Source organism: Lampris incognitus, chromosome 11 (assembly GCF_029633865.1).
Source record: "Lampris incognitus isolate fLamInc1 chromosome 11, fLamInc1.hap2, whole genome shotgun sequence".
NCBI lineage: Eukaryota > Metazoa > Chordata > Actinopteri > Lampriformes > Lampridae > Lampris > Lampris incognitus.
This window is the reverse complement of record NC_079221.1, coordinates 40,714,616-40,725,011: the sequence shown is the minus strand read 5'-3', so window position 1 is coordinate 40,725,011 and position 10,396 is coordinate 40,714,616.

The window sequence follows — 10,396 nt, the reverse complement described above, 5'->3', positions numbered from 1 at the left end:
GAGCCCCGTGTCGGAGGCCCGGAGACGGAGGATGCTCGGGTCCGTGGCCTGGTCCGCAGCCATCTGTGCATAGTCAAGGCCTAGGTGGACCGCTCCAATCACTGCCCTAGACAGGCAGTCAGCTACCTGGTTAGACTTACCAGCGACGTGCTGGATGTCGGTAGTGAATTCCGAAATGTAGGAGAGTTGTCGCTGCTGGCGAGCGGACCATGGCTCGGCCGTCTTGGACATGGCAAACGTGAGGGGCTTGTGGTCCACGTACGCAGTAAACTCGCGGCCCTCTAGCAGGAAACGGAAATGCCGGACGGCGAGCCAGAGACCGAGGAGTTCCCTGTCAAAAGTACTATACTTGCGCTCTCGGGGTGTAAGCTGGCGACTGAAAAAGGCCAAAGGCTGCCAAGCCCCCCCCACCCACTGTTCGTGAACCGCACCAACAGCATAGTCCGATGCATCCGTGGTTATGGAAATAGGCGCTGTAGGTGAAGGATGCGCTAGCAGGGTAGCCTGGGAGAGCGCAGCTTTAGTCTCGGTGAACGCACGGTCCCGCTCTGCTGTCCAGTCGACCGCCTGGTTGGGGGACATGCCTTTCAGCGCCTCGTACAGTGGCCGGATGATAAAGGCGGCTCGAGGAATGAAGCGGTGGTAGAATGTCACCATCCCGATGAACTCCCTGAGCGCACGAGCTGTTTGGGGGCGCGGAAAGGCCGCCACCGCTTCCACCTTTGAGGGCAGGGGGACTGCCCCGTCCCCAGTGATGCGGTGCCCGAGGAAATCAATGGCTGTCAGCCCGAACCGGCACTTCGCCGGGTTGACGATCAGCCCATGCTGGCTGAGGCGTGTGAAGAGGGCATGAAGATGGGACAGGTGTTCTTCCTCGGAGGCGCTGGCGATGAGTATGTCGTCCAAATAGACGAAGATGAAAGGAAGGCCACGGAGCACTGAATCCATCAGCCGCTGAAAGGACTGGGCCGCGTTTTTGAGTCCAAATGGCATTCGTAGGAATTCAAATAGGCCGAATGGGGTTGTCACCGCTGTCTTGGGGATGTCTGAGGGGTGCACGGGAACTTGATGATAACCACGGACCAGGTCGACTTTTGAGAAGACGCATTTGCCAGACAGGTTTGCAGAAAAGTCCTGGATATGCGGGACAGGATAGCGGTCAGGCGTGGTGGCGTCATTTAGTCGGCGGTAGTCCCCGCATGGGCGCCAACCTCCATCAGGCTTAGCGACGATGTGGAGTGGGGACGCCCACGGGCTGTCAGAGCGGCGGATGATCCCCATGCGTTCCAGGTGCTCGAACTCAGACTTGGCAATGGCGAGTTTGGCGGGGTCGAGACGCCTGGCTCTGGCGTAGACCGGGGGCCCCTTCGTAGCAATGTGATGCTCCACCCCATGCTTAGCGGTGGGTGCAGAGAAGGTAGGCTGGGTGAGGTCAGGGAACTCAGCGAGGAGGCGGGTGAACTTGTCTGCCTCTGAGAGAGAGTTGGCTAGACCTGCATAGGCCGCTTCCCTCCGCGTACATGCGAAGGAGGAGAAGGTTAAGGCATCGACCAGACGGCTGTTCTGAATGTCCACTAGCAAACCGTAAGCGCACAAAAAATCAGCTCCGAGGAGGGGAAGCGTTACATTGGCCATGACGAACTCCCACGTGAAACGTTGTCCACCAAAACACAGTTCTACAGACCGCACGCCGTAGGTGTGGATAGGGCTGCCGTCAGCCGTCGCCAACTGGGGGCCCCGCTCCCCGCCCATGATGTCGACGTCAGTAGCAGGGAGCACGCTTCTCTGTGCGCCCGTGTCACAAAGAAATCGCCGACCGGAGATGGTGTCGAGGATGAAGAGTAGCCTGCTCGTATCGCCAACACTCATGGCCACTACTGAGTGTTGGCCCTCTCGTTTCCCGTCGGCCTGTAGTTGCAGGGGGAACGGCACCGTTTAGCTTTCGCACCAAATCGAGCGTGGTACATACAGAGTCCAGAGGGCTTGTAGCGGTCTGATGCTGTGGCGCCACCGTCGGGCCACGCCCGCGATGTCGGCGGGGGGCCAGTGAAGGTAGGAGCCAGCACCCCGGCATGGGAGGAACGTTGTGTAGCGACGAAGAATCGGTCAGCCTCCTTTGCCAGCTCACGGGGATCAGTGATGGTGGAGTTAGCGAGCGCAGTCTGGACGTGGGGCGGCATGTTGCGCAGAAACAGCTCCATAAACAGGAAACATGGCTTTTCTTGACCCAGTAGGTTTAACATCCTGCTCATTAGCTCCGATGGTTTGCCATCTCCCAAGCCCTGAATTGCGAAGAGGCGACGTGCTCTCTCCGTTGCTGACAGTTCAAAAGTTTCAAGGAGGAGATGTTTAAGTGCGGCGTATTTACCATCGGCCGGTGGGTTGGTTATGAAACCGCTTATCCTGGAAGCCGTAGCGCACCCCAGCGCTGCCACTACGTAGTAGTACCTGGTCTCGTCTGCTGTTATGTCTCTGAGCGCGAACTGTGCCTCAGCCTGCGCGAACCATGTAGCCGCGGAAGACTCCCAAAACTCCGGCAGTTTAATTGCAACGGCGTTCGTAGCCATAATGTGTGTGGTTTCAGAAAACTTATCCGAAAACCGACGTCGGGGTCACCAGTGTAGAGCCGAAGTAACGGAGAAGACCGTAGGTTCACACTTTAGCCGTGTAGGCAACTTTCTTTAATCCACGGTAAATCAGCGAGACTAACAAAACCCACAGCTCGACTGAACGGAGGTGGCAAGAATAACCAGAAAACTGGCTGGACAACCATAACTTAACCCTGCGTTAACCTGCCAGGGCAACCATGACTTAACCCTTAGTTCCTGGGTTGAATTCTGTCCCCAATACGTGTCCACCACAATACAGTATAAATAAAAGCCCGGGACCGTGTAACGCTAGAGGGCTTTTAATTTGAAACGGAGACTTGAAGCGTGTACAGTGATGTCATTGGGGACCAATGGGGACTAACTTTATAACTCGAGAGACCACTCAGTGAACTCGCTACTGGCAGCTAGTTCGCCACCATGAGTACCGGTAAAAAAAACAAACGTCGCTCGAGATAAAAAGATAAAAAGTCTAATGACGATGATAACGCAGAGACAGCAGAGGCCGAGACAGCAAAACAATAAGGAAAAAAAAAGAAAAAAGAAAAAGAAAGCTTCCTTTAATAGGAAGTACGACGAGTCGTACCTAACATACGGCTTTATTGCGTCTGGTGACTCGCATGCTCCGAGCCCCCCTGCGTGTGATATGTGGAGACAAACCGTCTAATGAGGCAATGAAGCCCTCAAAACTGCTTCGGCACCTTGAGTCCAAGCACCCTGCACTTAAAGAAAACCCGTGGAGTTCTTTGAGCGAAAACAACGCGAGCAAGCGGGACAGAAGCAAGTGCTGAGACTGAGAGCCACCACCTCTACACATGCTGCTGCTCTGAGAGCGCCGTACTTAGTGGCTAGTTGTATTGCTAAGGCTACTTAGTGGCTAGTCGTGTTGCTAAGACTACTTAGTGGCTAGTCGTATTGCTAAGGCTACTTAGTGGCTAGTTGTATTGCTAAGGCTACTTAGTGGCTAGTTGTATTGCTAAGGCTACTTAGTGGCTAGTCGTGTTGCTAAGACTACTTAGTGGCTAGTCGTATTGCTAAGGCTACTTAGTGGCTAGTTGTATTGCTAAGGCTACTTAGTGGCTAGTTGTATTGCTAAGGCTACTTAGTGGCTAGTTGTATTGCTAAGACTACTTAGTGGCTAGTCGTGTTGCTAAGGCTACTTAGTGGCTAGTCGTATTGCTAAGGCTACTTAGTGGCTAGTTGTATTGCTAAGGCTACTTAGTGGCTAGTTGTATTGCTAAGGCTACTTAGTGGCTAGTCATGTTGCTAAGGCTACTTAGTGGCTAGTCGTGTTGCTAAGGCTAAGAAGCCTTTCACTATTGGCGAAGAATTGATTCTGCCTGCTGCAAAGGACTTGTGCCATGAACTGTTGGGGGAAGCTGCAGCTAGCAAGGTGGCAAAGGTTCCTCTTTCAGCTACCACAGTTTCAAGGAGAATTGATGAAATTGGTGAGTTGCAATGTTGTTATATGCATGTTATGTTAATGCGAGGAAAATATGCGCTGTGTGTTTAATATCCAAACGTTACTTTAAATGTTACGATACTATTGACCTATAAGCCTAACCTATATTTCGGTCGTTATTAACCCACCCCTGCCCCTCCCCTGGTCCGCCAGAATATTGTCAGTATTAAACCGGTCCACGGTGCAAAAAAGGTTGGGCACCCCTGGTCTAGGGTATACCGATCATCTACCTACAACTGTACCTACATGATGTCTACGACAGGATTGTTTCACAAGTAGCCTATTCGACACGAGTCAAACGTTTCTCCACACAATACGCAAACATTGATACTTTTTGTAGGTGTTTTAGGTCCAGATGACATTTTGACCAATGCATTCCACCTCTTTCGCCCCCCACTTGGACGGTTACCAACATGCAACCAAAGCATGTTCCTGTAGAAATCCCCACCTACTCCAACACGATTGGTCAATATCACTCAGACGGAAACGAGAATGCTTCCGATACCAAAATCTTGTCCTGTGCCTGCAGATTATATATCTAAGCTCATCTCGTCATCAGTCGCTTCTCCGCGGTCAGGTCACGGTGGCAGCAAGCTAAGTAGGGCACTCCAGACATCCCTCACCCTAGCAGTGCCCTCCAGCTCCTCCTGGGGGATCCCAAGGCTTTCCCAGGCCATACTGAACATGTAGTCCCTCCTGCGAGTTCTGGGTCTATCCCAGGGTTTCCTCCCAGTTGGATGTGCCCGGAAAACCTCCAAAGGAAGGTGCCCAGGAGGCATCCTAATCAGATGCCTGAACCACCTCAACTGGCTCCTTTCGGACGCGAAGGAGCAGCGGCTCTACTCTGAGCTCCCTCCGGATGTCCGAGCTCAGTCTGGGCTCAGCCTTGCTAAGGCTGACCCTAGACCCCCTACAGAGGAAACTCATTTCAGCCGCTTGTATCCGCGATCTCACCCTTTTGGTCACTACCCAAAGCTCATGACCATAGGTGAGGGTTGGAACGAAGATTGACTGGTAAATTGAGAGCTTTGCCCTCTGGCTCAGCTCCCTCTTCACCACAACAGTCCAGTACAACATCTGCATTACTGCTGATGCTTCACCAATCTGCCTGTCAATCTCCAGCTCCATCCTACCCTCACTCGTGAACAAGACCCCAAGATACTTGAACTCCTTCACTTGAGGCAACAACTCATCCCCAACTCAGCGGGAGCAATCCACCATATTCCGGTAGAGAACCATGGCCTCAGACTTGGAGGTGATGACTCTCATCCCGGCCATTTCACAGTCAGCTGCAAGCCGCCCCAGTGCACGCTGGGGGTCGCGTTCTGATAAAGCCAACAAAACCACATCATCTGCGAAGAGCAGAGATGCAAATCTGAGGTACCCAAAATGGACACACTCCTCACCTTGGCTGCGCCTTGAGGCCCTGTCCATGAATATCACATACAGAATCGAAGACAAGGGACAACCTTGGCGAAGTCCGACACCCACCGTAAACGTGTTTGATTTTATGCCGAGAATATGGACACAGCTCTCACTTTGGTTATACAAGGACCGGATGGCTTGTAGCAACTGCCCCAGTACCCCATACTCCCACAGTACACCCCACAGTGTGCCCAGGGCTACATGGTCATAAGCCTTCTCCAAGTCCACAAAACACATGTAGACTGGCTGGTCAAACTCCCATGCCTCCCTCAAAAATTCTGCAAGGGTAAAGAGTTGGTCCGTTTTTCCACGGCCAGGACGGAATCCACATTGTTCCTCCTGGATCCAAGGTTCGACAATTGGTCGAAGCCTCCTTTCCAGCACCCTAGAGTAGACTTTGCAAGGGAGGCTGAGCAGCGTGATGCCCCAATAATTGGAGCACATTATATCTTTCTATCTATCTATCTATCTATCTATCTATCTATCTATCTATCTATCTATCTATCTATCTATCTATCTATCTATCTATCTATCTATCTATCTATCTATCTATCTATCTATCTATCTATCTATCTATATAAATAAATAGATAAAAGTAATGTGGATAAATAGACTCGCTAGCCCTTGGCTAATGGGTCAGACCCATTAGTCGACTGGTTAATGTAGGTGCAGGAGACACGGGTTCGCATCCCGGCTGTGGCAGTTCCCGCCCCCCCCCCCCCCCCGAATTCACTATATTGGTGTCAGAAGTGGGATGGCGAGACCGTGAGGCCATCAGAAATGCATGTGCCCAGAAGTGTGAGGAAGCTGATATGCTGACGCGCGGGGACGTGCTTCCCGAAGGAGAGGGGTAGTGTAACGTGCACAAATAAATAGACTCGCTAGCCCTTGGCTAACAAGTCAGACCCTTTAGTTGACTGGTTAACTTTGTCACCCGTGGTATGGGAGATCTGGGTTCGCGTCAAAATACTCAACAAATGACAAGCTCTCATTGAGCCTCTTCATCAGAAAGCATGTGGCTGTGTTCAGCAGCACGGCTCACCAGTGGTCACCTTTAAATGATCACCATCACAGGTTGTAAGGTCATCATGGGAAGCTAATCCCTCCCTTGGAAAAAGGATTAGAAATTACACTTCGGGGTAGAAAGCCTGAGAAAGCTGTTGCTGTTTTGGCTCTCCCAGAAAGAGGAGAAGGTAAAAGAGAAGCTGAGATGCCTTCTTTTTTTCCCCTCCCACATATTGAGGTTGTTTCAAGATTAAGATGTTACCTAAGGCCCGAACCCGGGACTGACGCCAAAGCGCAGTGAAACCAAATGCCTTCATCTAACAGTCGACTTCATTTTGGCCACGGAGTCCATCTGTGACACAGAATGGACAAAGGGGCCCGGATATTAACCTCTGACCCCGAGAGTTACATACAACTGGGGTCATGTTCCCACATTACACTTCGACAGGGGTGTTCCAAGGGCCGCTGAAAACCCAGGGAATTATCCTCAAAGCATGCTCATGCTGGATTTGTGGTTCAATGGATAAAAAAGCTGGGAACAAAAGGTGTCATTTTCCATCTCCAACAAAATTATTTATCTGAATTCTGTGTAGTACCCTGTTGATCATTTGGCTACCACTAACACCCGACTGACACTTGTAGAGAGACTCCCCCATGCCCCCAATCCCCCCACACATGAAATCCAATTACACTACCTCAACAAAGATGTATAGTTAATTCTGGACCTGTCTACTCTGTCTATTCTGTATTGTAGAACATTAGCCACATCAGTTTACAATAATAATAATAATCATTACATTTATATAGCGCTTTTCTAGACACCCAACGCACTTTTATATATATATCGTAAATATATGTTGTTTATATATCATTTGCACAATGCATGTTCATGGACACTGTCACAGTTTCTCCTATATGCCTGTACCAATTCAAACTGGCACACTAGATATCTTTTTTTTCTCTACTTTTTTTCTTTTTTTAACCTTGAATTTTAATTCGTCTAAAGTTTTGTGCATTTATGCTACCATTTCACCAAGCCCGTGAAATGCAATTTCATTTCTTCAAAGGCAGCATTTGATGCTGAAAAGTGTTGCGGTGAGATGACAGTAAATGGCCTCGAATCCTTGAATCAGTTTCATTATGCCGAACCTAAGTCAGGTTGAGTAAATGTTAGACTCAACGTATTCTAAAACTAAAGCACTGACGTGGCATCATATTTCAAATACTTTGTGTGTTAATGTACAGCCAGTCTGCACAGCATTATGGGTCTTTTTTTCTCTTCTTTTTTTCTTCAAGTCATTGTTTTCCTAATGTCTGCTTCAAACCCTGCAAAGACCACAGAGTTCGGCTACTGACTACAAGTTGATGTTGGAGATTCAGAAGTTGCCAGCTACTCAGTTTAACATGTAATAATATAAGGAAACAGCCTCTTGATCAGGACTTACACAGCTTTTATTCATGGTAAGGATCTTATCCTTGCAGGACATAGTCTACCTGACAGTCAGTGCCACATGGGCTGCAGAATAAGTGACTGAACAGTTTGTTTTGACCCCGCTGATGGTACAGTGAGGCTTCCCACAGTAGAGGAATGATAAAGTATCTTACATATCCACTGAATGTTAGCCAGTCAGATAAATCCAGGTATATTTAGACTGGAAGGAGACACTACAGTTAAGGTCAGTCCTTTTTATGTGTCATAGAAAAAAGGACTGCCTGCTATCATGTACAACAAGCATGTGTGTTAAATCACATGGAGTACCCTGATATTGACTCAGCTGTCAAATTAAAAATAATCCAAATTTATAAACTTGATTTCAGACAGCTAAGACCGGCACAAATTTGCAGCCCACCTCCGACCCCACCAGAGTCTGGCTTTCAGTGTAAAACAGTCGAGACACGGCATTACCAACCACTGGGAGGAAGTGTGGACCATCATACATCATACTGGGCAGAGAAATATATGTATTCAGTCATTCCTAATATTGAACAATTCATTCTCAGGATTCGATCTGAATGTTTGGGAGGAATAGAATAGTCTTTTATACCGACTGACACTGGATTCACACTGACAGTGGTGTGTGCAACATGGCCAGATAGACAGCTCTATTTTATTAATTACATTTATTGTTTAAAAATAAACCACAACTTATGTAAGTATGCTAAGATGTTTTAGACATCAAGCAGCATCACAGTTAGTGGATGGTTAATTTTCCACATCGGTCTGTTACTATGAAAATGATGTAATCTGACAGGACAATGAGTCTGCTTTTCTCATCTGGGGCAGACTTTATCTGGCATCCCGAGGAACATTTAATCCTAATACCAAACCTGTTGGTGGCCATGGTCATCTGAGCTTTCAAACACTAAAATTAAAACTTGGACACGATTCACCGGAACTGGGAGAAGCCCCGATAAACCTGGATTTACTGAGTGGCTTCAACTCGTGACTCAAAACTGCATCTTTTGTACCAAAAATTGTTGAGTTAAAAATACAGCCAGAACTGGGACCAGTGTTGGAGATACTACATGAAGGGTGAGGATAAAAATTCAGCGAGAGAGAAAAGACAAACAACTAGATGTAATTTTTCATATTGAGATCCTTTTAAATTTCCTTTTCATCCTCTATTGTAATTCTGTACTACATAATAATGATGATGATGATGATGTTGATAATAATAATGATGATAGCAATAACAATAATCTATTGTACTTATAATAATAACTATTATTATTTTGAGATACATTATAATTATTATAATTAGTATAGTAATATTATCTTTGCATCATTATGTACCTGTTGTATTTGCATATTTGTTACGTTCTTACTGTGCAAGGTTCCTCTTTGTATGTTTCAAATGGAAAGTAATGAAAACTAAGCTGACAAAAGAATAAGAAAAAAAGAAAATTTGGACACCCAATTTGTCAACTTGCATTCATTTATACAGTGACAGAATGACCAGATCTGTGCCACATGTAATAAATCCTGATATGTAAAGCGTGTGTTAATGAAGCCACAGCTTTTGTTGAATCCCAAACTCTTGACTCCCCCCACTGGTGTCTTGCAACACAACAGGGATTTGCATAACAGCAATTGTTCTAACTGCATTCGATCCCAAAGGGTAACGGGTTATATAGTTGGATTTCCTCTCTTTAAGACGAGGGTTAAGCGTCAGATATACTGCTGAAGAACGTCAACACAGCTCAGATGGACAACTGTGTCTGTTTAACTTTTATATATATATATATATATATATATATATATATATATATATATATATATATATATATATATATATATATATCTCATGGCCCTGGATACCCTATGATGGCCTGGCGGCCTGTCCAGGGTGTCTCCCCGCCTGCCACCCAGTGATTGCTGGAATAGGCTCCAGCATCCCCGTGACCCTGATCAGGATAAGCGGTTCAGATAATGGATGGATGGATGGATATATATGACCAGAGGTCAACTGGTGGAGTAACTCGGCAGATGTAGCGGGGCCTCGTTTGGGCTGCTGGATGGAAACTGCACCATCAGTGGGACAGAGGCAGCCAGCGGGGAACAGAGATGGGTGAAACAGTGACCTGAGCAAAGGAATGTTTGACGTCACAGGCAGACGTGGGGTTTTTTTTTTCCATTTTTAATACGAAAGTTCAGAGTATTTCACATCTATCTGTACAAAAATTCACATAGAAAAGTGGCACATATCCAACACAGAAATTGTACATAACACGAATTGGCACAAAAACTGGCATGCAATGGTCTGGTTTTTCACCGAAGGTAAGTACATGCACCTAGTTCACAGGCGTGTTATAAAAGCTTGCTAGCATCAGAGAAGGCAACGTGTGAGACGATGCAGAAACCTAACATTTTCTTGTTGGAACAAATCATTTGCGTGGG